This window comes from Ciconia boyciana, chromosome 2 (assembly GCF_034638445.1).
Source record: "Ciconia boyciana chromosome 2, ASM3463844v1, whole genome shotgun sequence".
In the NCBI taxonomy this organism is placed as follows: Eukaryota; Metazoa; Chordata; class Aves; order Ciconiiformes; family Ciconiidae; genus Ciconia; species Ciconia boyciana.
The window spans coordinates 144,136,752-144,155,418 of NC_132935.1; positions in this window are offsets into that span (position 1 = coordinate 144,136,752).

The window sequence follows — 18,667 nt, forward strand, 5'->3', positions numbered from 1 at the left end:
TATGCCCTCAGCTGATGCTGCCCTTCCCATGCTGCTCTGCAAGTTCTTGTGGATGAGGATACAAGTGACAATTACACAGCAAGGACAGTGCTCACATTCAACCCCACATTACAAAAAAAAGTGTTGTCTAATGCTATGGAAGACAGGCCATTTGTCTCTTTGCTCTGTGCTGGTCAGCAACTTATAAATATGTACCAGATCAGTGCAGGCAGTTGTGCTCTGGGAGCACTTTATTTATTGTAGTCACTGACCAGCTGTGTTATATGCATCTTCTTTTGCTAATATGCTGCTGCCCAGCATGAGAGTCAAGCTTGTTCTTCTAGAAACTGGCAAGCAAAAGAGAAGCCAGCTGGCATTGAGGGAGGAGGGGAAACCCATTGAATGCCATCTTAGCCTGTGGGATGACAGTAGGAGATGAAGGGAACTAAGTAAAATCCTGGAATGACAGTGGGGAAGGTTGGGGGAAGGCAGGAGACTAGCACGAGTTGGAAAAAGGTGGAATAGGGATGGTGTTTGGAGAAGAGAGGAAGGCAGGACAAAAATATAGGTTGTATTAGGACTGAGTGTATAATTAGAGAATAGAGAAATGACAAATAGGAAAAGTTACAGATTAAAGAAAAATGTTAGAAAATGGAAAAAGGCAAAATGGGGACATAGACAAGGTGAGACTAGAATTATTCAGTTCACTGTATTTGTGGTTCAGTGTATTGTTTTTCCTGTTGTCCTGTTGACGTTGCAATTTGTTCTTGGACTTAGTGTCTCTTACCACGATAACAGTGATTAGGTTTGGAAAGTATTATCCAAGTAAGAATAAAAGATGCAGTTAACTAACTGCATCAGACAGGATTGAAGAAGAACAGCTTTCTGCAGAACAATGCAGTTCTGTTGAAATCTAGTGTTTCCTGGGACTGCTGTGATGGGAGAATGGGAATGTCTAATATTTCGCTTTGACAGTGTTGAAACATTTATATCAATTTGATTTGACTTACTTAGTAAAGATAATATATTCTCTTTAACATTTTAATACAAGAGTTTAAATGAAATGAACCAGAATACTGAAGTCTGAGATACTTTGATAATATTGAAATGAAAGGTTTTGTTAATTAATTGAATTCTTCTGAGATGTTTATTTGTCTTCAGTTTTTTATTGAACAATATGAAATTTCAGAATTCCTTGTGGAATGAAAGAACTGATTCCAAATCATGTACAGAAATAACTTTTAATACCTGCTTAGCTAGTTGATTTAAAAGTTAATAAGAGCTCAGTTTCTTCAACACTGGTGTAATAGATTATAAATCGAAAGAGCTGGCTACAATCCTCTAGCTGAGTCCTTTATATAATAAAATGTCACTCAAGCAATTCCTGTTTTAGCAAAAGCCTAGTGCTTAGAATGTGATTTAATATGGCAAAAACACTCTAAATTATGCTATATTGCCCCATAATTACTTTCAATGTTGCAAATTTGTTCCTTGTTGCCAATCCAAACCTAGGTTCCCCCAATCTCCAGCAACTGTGTTTTGTTCTGGTTTTTTTCTGTCAGATTGAAAAAAATTCTGTTCTTGATGTCAGTCTTATGGACTGGGATAATGTCATCTTTTAACTTTCCCTTTGTTAAACTAAATAGACTGAGATCCTTGGCTCTTTTGTTATCAATAATTTCAGCTTTCTCCTAAAAGCTGTTCTTGGTATTCTTTCTATTTCATTGAACCTTTTCTGAATTACAGACACCAGAAGTCAGCAGAGCACTTGCTATCTTGGTGGCAAATATAGAGTTTGTAATAATCAATATTCTTCTGTCTACACTTGTGAGGTGAAGATTAGCCTGTCTGGCTAATCTTGCACTGAGAGCACTTACAGCTCAGGTCCGGCTGTTGCCTCCACATCAGCTTCAGATCCTGCCTAGATTCCTGCCTTTTGTTAATGAATCAAAGTCTTCTCAGATGTTTATTTGTTTTCAATTTTTTTCTGTGTGATATGAAAATTCAGAATCCCTTGTGGAATAAAAGAACTGATTCCAAACCATCTGCAAAAATAGTTTTTAATATCTGCTTAGCTAGTTGATTTAAAAATTAATGAGAGCCTGGTTTCTTAAGCACTGGAGTAATAGAATATAAGTTTGAAAGAGCTGGCTACAATCCTCTGCTGAATCTTTTATATGGTAAAATGTTTTTATTATATACCAGCATATAATTGTATTTATCAGCACAAAATCTCCTGTTTGATGCCTGTTTCTCCAGTCTCACTTCATATTTAATGATACAAAACTCCACTTGATTTTTCTTCCATTCAGACAGGCATATTTAAACAGGTCTAAGTAAGCTGTTTCCCCCCACTCTTTACATGCCTTCAATTTCTGCATAATTGTCCAATCTTCAGCAGCAGCAGCATTTCTGACTTCATTGCTGACACTGCTCTGAGCAGAAGATTGGAGCAGATGACCTCCTGTGGTCCCGTGCAACCTGTATGATCCTATGATGCTATGATTTTCTTCCTAGTAAATAAAAGAACAAATTACCAAGGTTCTGTCCTATGGCCTTCATGTTTGATAATAATTCACAACTATACTTTGAGATCAATTCATCAGCTTTTAATCCATATAATGTTTGACCTGTTGATTTTGTGTTCCTCTAATTTCTTGAGCAAAACATTTGCATGGTACCAAACCGCGTGCCCTAGAGAAGCTTTAGATATCATTCCTGTTCGTTCTACCAGCCAAATTTATAATCTCATCAAAACCTCTCAAGATGCACCAGCCTTTCCAACAGCGAGCTTTTAAACAGAGAGTCACAGATGACTAAAATTAATGTTTTAGCAGAGCCAGTAGAGAACTCAAGAGACTTGTCTTGGATTTATTGAGTGGGTAATAGTTCTTTCTCATTCCACACTGTAACATCCCCAAATTATGGTTTAAGTCTTTGTTGTGAGAACAGCAATTTGAAGGATGATGCCAAAATGACCAAGCTTATTTTTCAAAAGTCTCTTTCTCTCTCTTGCTGCCATCTAGTTTTTAGGTTCATAAGCAGCACAAAAACTGTTGTTCCTTATATTAATTTTTTAAAACCATTATTTGTCTTCTACTGAAATAGTGAACTCTGGCTGCTTGGAATAAAAGACTTCCTTTCACCTTCTAAAAAAGGACAGGGTCTGAGACAGTTTTTATTTCAATAGTTTAACTTGTGTATGAAATACTTTTGTAAATGACAGTTATATAAGTGCTTGAAGCTGATTTCACATTACAGTGTTATTTTTTGTTAATATATAACCTATACTTATATCTTAAATCAATCATCTTTATTACTTAGGCAGACTCACCAACTGTGTTTTATGCAGAATATTCAGTTTGCTAAATTGCACTGATATGATATACAGTTACTGTATGTACTGTAAGAACATCATGAAAAGATCATAAGGAAAACAAGAAAGAAATGTGGGAGGAGAGCTGAAAAAGGATAGCACAATTTGTGTCAGGGTAAGAGAAAATGGTTATAAAATGATAGCTAACTCTTACTCAAATACTGGATAAATGAAGACGAGTTTTGAAGGCATTTGTTACTGCAGAGGCAGCAGTCCAGGGGAATGTTCCATCTTATCAGCTGGCAGTGCAGCAGGGGACTACAAGGAAAAGCTATGGGATTTACATGTAGCAGCAGAGAGAGAGATATCAGAACTAAATTACCGATCGTCACCTGCCATACTCCTGACAAATGCCTGTCTGTTAAAAAGCCTCTGTGCATGGAGTCCATCACCCTACCATTAGCTGCCTTAAAGACTGCTGTCTGCTAATGTGTTCCCTCTGCACTCAAAAGGCAGATGCACAGGCACCTGTGCAACTTAATTTCCACCCGTTTTAGACAGTACTGGAGGTGTCAGTCACCCTTTGCTGTCAAGGGAGCCTAGCCTTAGATGAGCTGCTTGACACTTCTGACTTCAGGTAACCTATGTGAGTCTATCTATGGTGAGATGGGCTCTGCTGGCAAGTGAGAGTTAGACCCAAGTAAGAAATTATTGTTGGCAGTCTGTGACAATTATATCCATGTTTTTCTAATACTGACTGATCCTGTAGCCATGGCATGTTAAGCAGTATGGAAGAAATGGCATACCTACAAGTGAAGATGAATGTTTTTTGGAAGTAAAGTAACTGTGTGTGCTTTGGTTTTTTAATGTGGTTTCCTCAAAGTTTCTGGTTGTACAAGGATGTGTGGCATAGAATATCACACTCCTTTTCTTTGTGTGGTTGTTGAGCTGAAATACAAGACAAAGAGCAGGCTAAATGGGTCTGATACAAAATAACAAAGCACTGCACATTAAGTGATTATAGTAAGTTTGTCTGCCTGACTGCCTAAGGAAAATAGCTCAGCATGGGTCAGATCCTCAGCTGACACAGTAGTGCAGATTCACTGAAACAGAAAGGAGGCTGTAACTATAAATATTTTGCCAGTTCAGAGTAACTCTGAGATGAAAAATAACATAACAGAGGCTCTCCTGTACTAAGTCATTCTTCTTCCTGCATGTACCACCTCTGGTGAACTCCAGGCATATTTAATTATGTTACCATATGCTGCCCTCCTCAATAGACATGTTTTTAATAACTTAACTCAAGACTGTTCATGAATAATTTAGGACTGGTGAGGTGGGGAGGGAAGAAGAGAAGGTTGCTTTTTTGTTTTTCTTCAAGCCAGCCCCTCAGCAGACTCAAGAGCCAGTCTTCACCTGTGATGCTTTTTGCTTCCTTTCTAGCCCTGTTCCTACCCCCTCCCTCAACATAACTCTCAGTTTTAAAGTTGCTACTCAAAACAGATTGAAGCAGGTTGCAAACAGCAGGTAGGGTGTATCGTGCTTACTTTAACAAATTAAAATTGGGATCGCAATCTAAGCTAGCTCTATGCTTTTTATCTGGTCAACAGTAGGAGAGTTTAGGTCAAGAGCAAGATGGTTTAGGAGGACAGTTTATACCACCTTCCCTCAGGTGTCTGTCATGGTTTAACCCCAACTGGCAACTAAGCACCACACAGCCACTCGCTCACTCCCCCCCGGTGGGACGGGATGGCAAAGAGAATCGGAAGAGTAAAAGTGAGAAAACTCATGGGTTGAGATAAAGACATTTTAATAGGTAAAGCAAAAGCTGCGCATGCAAACAAAGCAAAACAAGGAATTCATTCGCTCCTTCCCATTGGCAGGCAGGTGTTCAGCCATCTCCAGGAAAGCAGGGCTCCATCACGTGTAATGGTTACTTGGGAAGACAAATGCCATCACTCTGAACGTCCCCCCTTCCTTCTTCTTCCCCCAGCTTTATATACTGAGCATGACACCATATGGTATGGAATAGCCCTTTGGCCAGTTGGGGTCAGCTGTCCCAGCTGTGTCCCCTCCCAGCTTCTTGTGCACCTGGCAGAGCATGGGAAGCTGAAAAGTCCTTGACTAGTGCAGCAACAACTAAAACATCTCTGTATTATCAACACTGTTTTCAGCACAAATCCAAACCATAGCCCCATACTAGCTACTAGGAAGAAAATTAACTCTGTCCCAGCCAAAACCAGCACAGTGTCTAAGACCAGTATGATGGGGCAGGGTGAGTCTATCTCTACTCATTAAAAGAGTCAAGGTGATCAACTTGGCAAGGTTTGGACTAGGCAAGATTTGGATTTTAGGATCAATAAAAAGGAAGTAAAGTAGAAGGGGAAAAGTTGGTCTAATTAAAAAAAAATATTTACAAGCCTTGATTTGTTGCAATCCTGGCCCAATACAACTGCTACAATGACACTTCAGCTAGAACCCTAACCTACAGGTGGGTAAGTGTGGATGAGCAGAATCCCAAAACAACTGACTTAAAACAAGTACTGCAATTAGTACTACCTGTCTGGTCTACCTCTGCAGAAGTATATATACTTTGATAGGCTGTGTTTTAGAAAAAAATTTCTTAGTCAGCTCACCAGTTTTTCAGCTCAAGTCTCACTAGTTGAAGAGGCCAGGAGCAGAAAAGTTTTATTTGTGATTCAATAAATAACTAGATGCATGGAGGTACATACATCTATAGGCAAAGTTGGTGATACTTCTGTTTAATTGCTGGTGTTTGGGGTAATGTGGAGGATGTGTAATTGGCAGGTGTAGCAGAAAATAGCCCTCTTTTCCAAAGTGAGGATAACTGCTGTGCCTGATGCCTGATGGTTCTTGCTGCAGTAAGGATGAGAGATTTTTGATATAAAATTTCCTATTGCAGATTGGGAAACATTCTACTGCTTTGAATCAAACAGATGGTAAAGAGGTACCTCTAACTAGAAAAAAAATACAGTTCTTTTATCAATGAAGAAGCACATTTATTTTGGAAGGAACGGCAAATGAGATTTTTTTCTCAGTTCTTTGAGGTCTGAGAGATTTTGTTTGGTTTTATTTATAAACACTTCCTCATGTTGTAGTGTCAGTGGGGAGTGTGTTTTGTTCCTTCACTTTTGCTGAGTTCACATGATGCCACTCCTTTTACTAATGCCATAATGTCAGCTTGACTCCATTAATAGCCATTGTGCATTAAACCACTTTGCCGCCTGGCATCTTTCTTTCACAGCATCCATTGCTTGCAACAAAGCAGTCAGATAATTTTTCTCTGTGACTGGCACAGCAGAAGATTCAGTAGGAGCCGGTCTGACAGAGCAATGATTGATGACCATAATGGTCCCTGTCTGGATAGAAAGTGTATCACCTACCAATTTGTTCTGTTCCTGCCAGCTAGAAAAGCAAAGGTCCTGACTTCACTAACAAAATAGCTGAATGTCTCTGGCATGGCAGCAAACCTCTGCACCAACTATTAGAATTGGTTGACATCTGTTTGTTATGTGAATAAAGAAACCTAAGCTTCTTCACCATCTAGCTACAGACTAGCCAGGCTGCAGGTTAATTCTGCACTGCCGAGCGGCTGAGCAGGCAGAAAATGTAAACAGATCAAAGGAGTTAATTCTGCAGCACTGGTACAGCATGTGCCTCATCTCCAAGCATCACGTTATGTCCAAAGCCTGGTGAAGACACGGTTTTAAAACAAGGAGAATACCCTTCAAACTGTTTTCTGTTCTTCACACTCATTTCACATTCTCAACACATATAGTTTGCCTTGAGATAAATGGTTATAAGGTGGCCAAATATTTGAACCTGGAAACAAGACGAATTTCTCTGCGTTGTCCCTCTAAAGTTGGAGTATAAGGGCAGCAAGATGATGTAGGAAGACAGGACAAGCAACCTCACAAGGGAGTTAGGAAAATTATTACTGCAGTCCTCTTCAAATAAAAACATACTGGAGTCACTGCAAGGCTCCTCAGCAGCTAATGCATCTCTACTCTGCAAGGGCCAAAGCTGATAATTTCTTTCCTGCAGAGAGAGGCTTGAGACATCTCACTTACCCTGTTATCAAAAGGCAGCCCCGCATTCAAGGGGCTGCAGGTTCACTGTCAATATTGCAAACTCTCATGATTTTAGCTTCTGGAGCCAAGTGATAACATGCCAGTCTTGGATTTCATTTTCTGCATCACAATGTTTTTATTCTTTCTGACTGGGAAAAGAACTTGAAATTGGGAATCTTGAAGGACTGATGGTAAGATCCCCCCAGTAGCTGCTTGAATTGTTGGTGTTTTTAAGAACGTCTCATAATACCTTCAAAGCTGACTTGCAGTTTTGTTTAGTTCCCAGCTTTAAATGCTTCCTTTTGACAGTTCCAGGTGAGGCGCAGTGTGTATGTCAGGTGAACAGTGATGTGGGCACTTCGCCCAGGGAAGAAATACTTTTGTAGAAAGAGTGGCTGCACAGGATGGATAAAAACCAGTGTTCCTTTTGAAATCTAAACATGGCTGCATTTAGTTTGGAATGGCTTTTAAAGGTCAAATCTGTTCATGAGCACTGAGAAAAACTAAAACATAAAAAACCCTTATCGTTTTTATATAATATAACTTACAGTGACTGTTTCAGCAAATTAAAGAGTAGCAATAGGTCCAGAAGTGTACTGTGTTCATGTACCGTGTTCAGTGAAAATTCAGTTGCATAGGCTCTTGGTTTCCTTTTTATATTTGGGGGTGACCTATTTCAAATTAAAGTCTTCCATAGATGCTGAATAATATATTGCAAATCCCCCATGCTGTGACAGTCTGGACAGTTCCCAACCACTGTGCAGGTTTTCCTGTCAAAGTAGCAAGATTTTGTGGTCTTTTCCAGTGAAAGTTCTTGAAGCCATTGAATTCAGATACATTCTCTGTCCAGGAAATCTACTACAGGATAACCTATTTTCTCTGAAGCAGAGAGGCATTTTCAAAATCTGTATTTCTTTATCCAACTGATCCATTTGAATTCTACCCTTTTTCATTGCAGAAATTTCTTCCTATTACTAGACTGATTTGGGTTATTCAGGTTGTTAATCATCTGAGATTGTACTACAGTTTAGACTTCATGCTTACTTTTTTATTGACAATTTTGTGAAGTTGGAAGAAGTACTTCATTACTTAGAGGTATTTCCCACAATCCGTGTTGATTCTTGTTCAAGATCAGCACTAACTATTAATTCTCCTGCTGCTTTTTATCTGGTGGAGGAGCGATTACCTTAAGGCACAGATTCTAGCCAGGTGTGTCAGTCCAGCAGAAAATTCTTGCAGGACAAGGTGCAACGTTGAGTGGAAAATGTTTTTCTCACCCTTATTCTCTATGTTTGCCTGCCTGCTTTTGTTTCTTTTTTCCAGTCTGTCTTTTGGTGATGATCTTGAGGCCATCGTGTTTCTTATTTTTGTTGGAGGATGCTGCTTCACCTTTGGCTTTGGTTCCAGAATCCCTTCCTGATTTCTTTTTCTGAAACCAATTTATTCAAAGAATGTCATTATGAAATCTACTCTTGTTGAATGCCCTCCTGATTCAGGTGGTGATTGCATTGCTCTAGGAATGGAGCCAGAGCTCAATGTAAAAGTAGATTTTAGCTATGTAGAAGTTTCCCTCTAAAATTTGATTTTGCAAGGAATTCACAGGCTGATAACAGACCTGAGCCCAAACTGCAAAGGAAATTAAACAAATGGAAACTTAGGGCACCTAATAATGCCTGTAGCCTTCTCTTACTTGGCTGTTAGCAACCAATGCTCTGGATTATGAAGCCTCTGCTTAGGCTACCAGCCCTATAAGAGGGTTTCTGTGGCAGCCCAGCTCACAGAGTTGTTCGGAGTGGCTGCCTTGTGGGCTGTGACCTGCAGAGCCATTTGGAGATGTTTGGAAATGCAACAGAAAAGAGTACACTAACTAGTACTGAGTGAATTATAGGTTTTAAAATTAAACAAAGCAAGGGCTCGATCCCTGCCCAAACCCGTGAATGAGCGCCTTTCTGTCCCAACTACATGCAGATTTTTCTTTGCTCTCGGAAATAGGCAATACAGTTGTCTTTTGTTTTCAAAACCAATTAACCAACCAGCCTGAGGCAACGTGGTATTGGACACTTCAAATACTTAGTACTTCATAAAATGACAGGCAACTGAGACAAGCTTTTCCAATGGGAAATGTCCGACCACGTGGAGAGAAGCACCCTCTTTCCTCCTATATGCCCTGGTAACTGGACAAGGCTCTTGTGACTGGTGCCTCGGATATCAGCATCCCAGTGAGCTCACCACATGGGAGGGAAGCTGGTGGCCTTCTCAACTGACTTGGATTGCCTCAAATGTAGGCGTCTGACCTAAGTTACATAGGCTTCCGCTACAGTCACCAGTGAGAAACAATGCCAGGTTAAGCATTTGAGAGACAGATGAATTGCACTCAGATGCGTAGCTGTCTTTCACGGGTACCTCTATGGGGAGCAGAGATAACTAGACTGACTGTCCAGCTTAGGCTAGGCAATTAGCTTTTAGCCAGCTATAATGTTGCACAATTAATCCTGTATAGAATGTTTAGAGTCTGCCAGTGCAGCTTTGTAGCACAGGGGACACGAGAAAGAGCACTGATATATTCAAAATGGAATTTACTTTCTTTACATCTATGTTCTGCTTACATTAGGTGAACATTATGCTTACATTATGTAAAGGAATTGCCAAATTTTTTTTTGGTAAGGAATAACTTAAACTCTGATCATAGTCAAAGAGCAGACAAGACTGCAATTTTTTTTTTGCCGATTGCCTGTTTTTCTCTTTGCAAACTCATACCTCTAGTAAACTCAAATCAGCAGCACCCTTTGCCTTCATAAGATTAAATATTTGCTTGGATGTTAGAAAAATAACTGAGTAAATTAGACCTACAGTGCTATTTGGGGACACCTGTCATGATATAATACACATTTGTACTTGTTTCCAGTAAGTAAAAAAGTAATGGATTTGCTTGAAGTTGGTCTATGTGCAATTTGTAGCTGACACAAAGCTTACTTGCATTGTTTTTTGATTGTTACCAGAATAATGTTAAAGAACAACACTTTTCAGTATTTACTTTATGTTCAAGATTGCTGTACATGATATGTCACTGACTACGTGTACAACTCAACATCTCACATATGACAAATTGTGAGGAAACTGGAAAAAAATCATGCCTATTTCTGCAAAAATACTTTAACAAAAGAATAGCTTTTATTGTGTTGAAAAAAGCCAAAACTGTAAATGAGTTTTATGCTTTATCTTCATGAGAATGAACAACCGTTGTCCAAGGAATTGTCATATAGGGAAATAAGCCTGCCCTGAGCTGTGTGTTAACTGCACAGAGGCAGCTTCAAGGTTGCCAGCTAAACTGTTTGACAAGTCTGCCAGTGAGTCAGATCCTGCTGCTAGAGAAATATCTTTCAAAGCCCAGCATCTGGGTCCTTTATTGCAATCCAAGAAGAATGGGAATGATGTTTTAGTTTGACTGTAGCTGGCACAGGCTTAGACAGAGCTGTCAGAGTTACCATTGCCTTTATCTCCTTTCAGATAGCCTGTTTCCTCTCAGTTGCCTATTTAATAGATGTGGCACATTAATTTGACTCTTTTGCTTTATCCCCCCTCCCCAGTATTGCTTTCTATTTTATTCTAAATGTCTTGGTCGAAAGAGGCAGGTTCTGCTCTATAGTGGGGTAGATGCAGACCTTCTCTTTTTTTCCGTGTGTGTGTATGTAGTGAGCCACTGAGCAGAAACTCATGTTTTGCATCTGAAGGCTCAAGACAGGGATAGTCATATGATTATATATGTTGGATGTAGCTTTTCAGCTGAAAGGGCAAATAAATCCACCTCAGGCTGTGTTAAACGGATAGGAGTAGGGGTTTTTTTTTCCAATTGAATTCCAGTCAGAATAGGCTCATATTCTGGTTCACTAATGCTGAATCCTCTTAATTAAATAACATATTTTTAGTACGACTAAGGGGATCCACACCTTGCAAAACATAGCAATTTACCTCCATATTCCCAAATTATGGCTTAAAGGATAATAGGTAGAAGTAGTTGACACTGGGTGAAGCACACAGGCTGTCTCCAGGTGGCAAAAGGACTTATGAAGCCCAGTGTAAAGGTCTTGCAACACATGGCTTGCCAGATGCCTTCCCAGAAATATGCTCAGCTAGCTCACATGGTTTGGGGGCTATAGCCTCTTCTCTAGCTCTTTTGTGCCTTCACTAGTTATACCGTGCTTGAGCTCCAGCAGGGCACAATCTTTGCCTACAAGCCCCGCAGGTGACTGGTGCTTTCTTGACAAGACTACCAGCATGCTATATTGTAGCTTGGGACAGGATGCAACAAAACCTAAACATTTGCAATCCTGTGCAGATTCTTTCAAACAAATGAGATTTTTAAGTTAAAGGCATAGCTTTTACATTATTGTGTTTTTGAAATTAAACAACAGTATTTGTGAGACCAAGGTATTATATTGGCATCTATATATATTGGAGTCTTTGTAATGGTTCAAATTTTCTATAAGAAAATAGCAAATCTGAGGAACTGTTTGGCTGGAAATAATTTTTAGTCCATGAAATAAGAATAATTCCAAAAACATCTTCAGTCTTCCAGGGGAAAAGTGGATTTTTCTCTGAAATTTTGAGGAATTGCACAGATATATATAAATGTGTATATGTTTGCATTTCCTCCATAAGCTCTGTTCTGCTTTGTAGTCATTCATAGGCACATATTCATTATTTAGGGTTAAGGGTGAGTTCATCTTCCAATAACTGGCCTAGCATGTACTCTTACTTATTGATCTGATTCCGGCAAAGTTACTGCAGGTCCCCTACATTTAGATCACAGTGGTGTCTGTGTCCGTCTTCAGGCTGTGGGACTGCAGCTCACCGAGAAATATATTTAATGGGGACAGATTCTTTCATCTGTTCTTTCTTGATAGAACAGCTGGACAGGGACAAGTCTGGCAATACTTTTTTTTGCCAGTTTTTAGAAATCCCATTCTGGGAGGATCTGTGGACTTCCCAGAAGGCTGCCTGTGTTCATGTCATACTGATTTAGTTAAACTAAGACAAAAAACTAAGACTTGTCACTTTATAAGTGTAAGGAGCCCTTCATGACTGCCCTATATTAATGTAATGTATTTCTTTCGTTGTACCTATTTTGTGGGGTTTTTTTTCCCCTTTGTTTTTAATTTCCTTGATATATCCAGATGAATATAATATCAAAGCCTCTCTTCATACGCTGACATTTTCTGAAGTCTCTCTCTGACAAAGAGCTTTGCCTGTTACCACACACCGGCTTTGTTTTGGATAAACTGTTGGCTTCTTCTTATCACCCCTTTTGAACTAAAGCTAATGAAATTTAGTTGAGCCTACCTGTAGCTGTGAAAGTCCATTCTTCACACCTGCAGATGCACTTTTTCCTCTCCTACATGCTCAGATCATTGTTTTCCTCAGACTATGGAAAAGAAAGGATGATAAGGAGTTACAATATCCCAGGGCAGGGATAGCTTCATGTAGCAGGAATCAAAATTAAAGGCCTTAGAATTTAGATTAGAAGCTGTTACAGAGGTGAGGAAATGCCTTTTTCTTAGCACTGGGGGTAAATCTATTTCAAAGAAAAAGTCTAATAATGTCTTAGTACTGTTAATTTCTGGAACAGTTTTATTATGTCGGAGGGTAATCTATCTTGCTTTCTACTCAGACAGTTACAGGTGATGAATATAGTAGTAAACCACCCATCCTTGACTAAATACAGGTAGATCTGATCCTTCCTGAACTGATATAGCCCATCTCTTCAAGACTGTCTTGCTCAAGGTGTATCAGTAGTTTGTAAGGTTTCTGCTTTTTTTTAGCATTTAAACTGTATCACCAAAAAATATAAGCAATGTCTGAGCAAATAGTCATTTCTTAAAATATTCTAGCTACTGACTCTCTTGATTAAGTGAAGAATTGCTCTTCTGTGTTTCACATTATTGCACTCCTCATTTGACTACTAGTGGGTAGATATTTCAAACAGAATCTTTTTGATTATGAGAGTGTAGGTGATACATTATCTTCTCATCTCCAAATAATCTCCCCATTAGAGAAAGTGTGAGTGGTAAATGAGGAGTTTCTCCTTCGGGTGTCTGCTGTGTACATACAGCAAGTTTCCTAGGCAATGCTCATTGGTATTTGTAAATGATCTGTTCTCCATCTGAGAGCTTTAAGTAATGGATGCAGCTGCTCATGCTTTGCCCCATTTGTAAATAGTTTTAAATATGCATGATCATCTCTGGCAGATTGCTTTACTTGCAGAATTTATGAGTTTTTTGACTTCTCTCTTATAAAATAATTCACCATAGCATCTCCTGCACCTTTCTTTCCAAATAAGCAGAAAAGCAGCACATTGTGAGAGCCAGAATTTTAGAAAGAACAGTCAGAAAATGTAAAATCACGAATGTCAGTAATTCTCATGTTTAGACTGCTAATCACTTACCCCCCAGGAGTACTTTTCCCTCCCCTCCTTATTCAATATGCCATATGTCAGCAATTAACAGTGAGTCAAATTATAGCTCAACACAGTTTTGCTTATGCAGTTAGTGGAGTAGGCAAGAACCAAACTTAATCTAACAACTATTCATAAGTGCAATGCAAAGGGCAAATGGAAATTGGCTACAAAATTATGGATGGTGAAATGTCAATGAAGTAAATTATTTTAGCTTCAGGGTTCTGGGAGGCAAGGAGGAGCTTAGTAAATAATAAAGTTTTCTAAAATTCTTTGTGTTTTGACAAAAACCTGTAAATATATTTGAGACCCAAAAAGCACTGACTGGAGTTGGGACCCCATAGTGCTGATGACATCTGTATGAAGTCATACAGATGACCAGGAAGACATGATCCATTTTGACCTACACAGTGCCACGTTCAAGGTATGATACACTGAGTGTGGCGTGTGGAAGAGAGGCAGGGGATAACTGGGGTTATATATGCTTGTTTCTAAAGTAAAGGACAGGTGCAGATTGCTGTAGCTGCATGAGAGCAGCTCAGACTGCAAGAGAACTCTGTTGAACTCCATCCAAGGAGCAAGTCCCACCTCACTCCAATTCAGGATTTCCTGGTGGTTTCTCAGAGTTCTCTGCAGATTTTTTAAATGTGTCTGTGTGTGCCTGTGTGCACTAAATAATTTCTCTTGGACTGTTCAAAAGCTGAGAGATTAAGTGCCACAGTACAAATAATACTGGAAGGATTTAGAGAAGTGATAACAATGAGCACTAGTGATAGGCATAGGAGTTCCCAGCAGAATCTTAGTATTTTATATGATTACTCAGTTTTACACAAAGTTCAGAATTAAAAGAATATTAGACATAATTATTATTTGTCCCTGTCCAAATTTCTCAAAGCCTAATTTTTACCTAGTCCATATTTATTACCAAAAGCATCAAAACAAAATGTGACTTATGACCCTTGCAGACTAGATTTTGATTTTTCATGTCTCTCAAAACTTCTCTCAGACTGAGACTTTCCACTGTTGTTTGAGATGTCGTATAATTGGCATTCATAAGAAAAAATCTGACAAGCCAAGAAATACTGTAAATGCATTTCAAACTTATCTATGCCTGGCCCATCTACAATCTTTTACAGAAGATTGTATTTCAACCTTTCTAGTTATTTTGCCTTCAGGAACCAGAACCAATATTATATTTTCTAATATTAACTTATTTCCAGGTCATCAGCTTGGTTTCTTAGACAGCAATCTAAGAACCATCACATGGATAGCATCATGTCATCAAGTGTTATCTCAATTTTTTCAATTTCTCTATAAGCCACTTACAATCTTAAGTGAGAGATTTCAAACATTTCATCCATTGTATTCTGAATTATATTCAACCTTGTACTTCTAACTCCCAATTTTTCAGTAACTATATTTCCTATGCCTGAATCCAATTAAAAAATAAAAAAAGAAACTAAGAAACTAGATTAGGGGGAAAAAAGCATATAGCTGTGCATGATTAAGAAGCTCTCCCCAGATAATTTTTCAAACGTGATGAGATGCAATATTCTGGATACAGTAGCATTTGCAGCAGCATTTGCTCTGACACAACTGGATCTCCCGCAGATATATGCCACTCTCTTAAAATCCAGGTTTACATCCCAGTTCTGCTCAGAGCCATTGTGTTAGCTTGCTGTATTTGTTTAAAAATTTGCTGACATAAGATTCATATCAATTAAAAAGATTCATATGGATGAAAGTCAGATTGCAGACAAGTCTGTATGGCTGAAGAATTTCATATCACCTTAACGTATTTTGTTATTTTTCACATCAAGAAAGAACTTCTAAGAGGCTAGTGTCTGGATGTCTTAATCTTCTGACAGAATTATTGTGTGGCCTTAGATAAATGATTTCCCACCCTCTGTGTCAGAGTGCTGGCTCCCTGACTGTCTTATAGCTGGTCACCTTCATGGGGCTTTTTTCAGTCAGGGGGATTAGCATTGGTATCGATGAAGCTATAACCTCATTAATTCACAATTTTTTTCATAATATTGGAAATATTACAGTTTCCAGAATGCTTGTATTAAGTAAAGGAATAAAATGGAAACAAAGCTTAGCTGTCTCGTGGTAAAAATTGTTGGAAGTTTTTTGAATTTATTCTTTTCACCAGTGTACATTATGATCTACAGTTTGACTGCAAGACACCCTGTGCCCAGGTCCCGTCAGGTTTTCACAAGACTGTTGGCAGAACATGTCTATCATACTTCTATATGCAGCGATACCCTGTGTACTGTATGTCCTCTGATAGCATCTAGAAGTTTCTGTTACAGCAAAGATCACTATCTGTTAGATGCTGCACTAACCAAAAGCCAAAAGACAAGATTATTTCCTAAAGGCATTCCCTTCTGGTTTAAGGCACTGGGTGGATGTAAAAGAGAGCTGAGAGGTGCAAGGAGCAGATAATATAGAAAGGATGGCAGGCAGCACTCTCTTGTTTACCAGGCATCTAACTGTTGCCAAGTCTATTTTTCATAAGCATCATTGCAAAGAACATTTTCAGGGAATGAGTTGAGAGAACAACAAGGTCATTTTGTGGATGTTTGTGGGGAGCTCAAAGGTGTTTGCCTAAAAAATTTGTACGTGTAGGATGGAGCTGGCTGACTGGCAATGGGCTTGATGTTGCAGTGGCTGGGGGATGGGGCTGAGAAGTAGGAGTAAGATAAAGCTAGGTGAAGGTGAGCTATTTTTAGTGCAGAACGAGAAGAAGGGCTGTCATTAGAGGACGGCTGCGAGATGGGAACCATAACTAAAATAATGCATTAAAATGAGCTCTTTTACTACATTATTTTATATTATTTTATAACTGTATTTCAGATACAGGTATTTTAAAAGAGTGAGCCATTAAGATTTAGAAAAAGTTGTGGTGTAAAGTTGTAGGGAGAGGGCCAAGAGAAGAAAATGACCGGGTTATTTGTCAACAGCAAGATGAAAGTGCTGTCAAAAGTGATCCAGAAAGAAGAAAGGGCAGAAGGCTGGTGAAGAGAAAGTTAAACATTTGGATTGCTTGTCAGCAGGTAGCTGGGTGGTTTGGAGAGATAGCTCATGTGGACACAGGGGTCAGGTCTGAAGCAAAAAACCAGACCTATAACAGACCCTTCTCCCCTTGCTTCACCCCACAGAACTGGATGGTGAAAAGGTCAGTCCTGGGAATAACACACTGAGGAAATGATTAGAGGAGCTGAAGGAACAGAAGGACATGTACAGCTGGAAGAAACTGTGAGAGGATCAAGTACTCTGGGGAAGTTTATAGTCATCGCTACCTACAGTCAGACAGAAAGAAAGAAATAAATAGGAATAGAACAATAGAAAATTAATAACTTCTTCCTAGCCAAAGCCAGTCTTAGATTCTCTAAAACAAAAAAAAGGCATTTTAGCAAATAACCTGGATTGGAGATATTTTGGAGATGGAATGTCCATTCCCAAGGCATCACGTGAAGGGACAGAGAGGCATGGACAAGTGCTATTATAGGTTAGAATCAATGAGGGTGAAAAAGCAGAGGAAGAAAAACTGTTAGAAAAACTATTATTGATGGAAATCACAGAATTCAGTCTGCAGCTCAGAGGGGAAAATGGAGCCAGCAGAGAAATGCAGTGGAAGAAGAAATAGTGAATGAGAAATGAATGAGCAGCAGGCAGACATGGTTTGAGAAAACAAAACAAAACATCCAGAAACAGATGAATAAAGCAGAACTCAGTAGGAAATTAATCGTGTGAGATGCACGGTTAGATCAAAAAGGGTGAACATCCAGGAAGAAGAATAATTTCTGTGTTTTGTATTTCAGAAGGGAAATTGAACAAGATTGTGTTGACTTTATCCTTCCTTCTTCCCTCCCTTCCTCTCTCCCTCCTCTTCTTTACCATTTCTCCTTACCTTTTTCCACTTTCTCTTGAAATTCCATTTTCTGGCCAACCTTATAATGTGATTCAATGAAAATACAGTTCCTACATCATATAATCTCAGACTGGAAGAGGTAGAAGCTTAGCAGTGAGTGAGCTACTGACTTTTGAAGACAACTGAATAACAGTCCTACAGAATAAGTTTCAACTGAAAGTTATAACTTTATACATCAAAAAGATTTAAGGTAAAAAGCTGTATTAATATGAGAACTGTCAACAGTAATTTGATTCTTTCTTTCTGCCGATTAGGAAAAATATGAAAAAATTCTAAAATACAAAATGAGCTCTTTGTTGGTGAGAGAATAGCAATTACTTCTCATCAAGGCACCTTAACAGAAAATCTTTCCTGCATTTCTCTCTCCCTTTGAGACTGAAGACTGGGATATGTCTTTCCACATTGGTATTTTTGATGCAGATAATTTGTCTCCTTGGGCACTTTGAACACCACCTGTTTAGACTTAAAAAAAAAAAAGAAAAGATTTTGAGAATGATTAGTATTCTGTTGTGCTTTCTTTTAGAACAGGGATGTTGAAAAGTTTAACTGACAAGGTATTTGATCATTACATATTCATAGACATCTTTCAAGCTTTACAACTGCCATAATCAAGAAGTAATAATTCAAGGCCCATCAAAGGAACTTATTTTCAATCTATGATGCTTCACATTTTTCTTTTTTGTCCCCCAGCACCCCCAATCTTGGTGATCTCAAGTAGAAGTCATCAGAAAATTGCTCTTAAATTTGCTATCAACTTGTTAACCACAGGGATATACAACAGAAGATAAACAGAAACATATTTTCTGTGCATGATAAATAGCCATTTTGCTAAACTGCCTCTGCTTCATGTGAACTTCATGAGCCTCATGAAATTCAACAAAAGGAAATGCCAA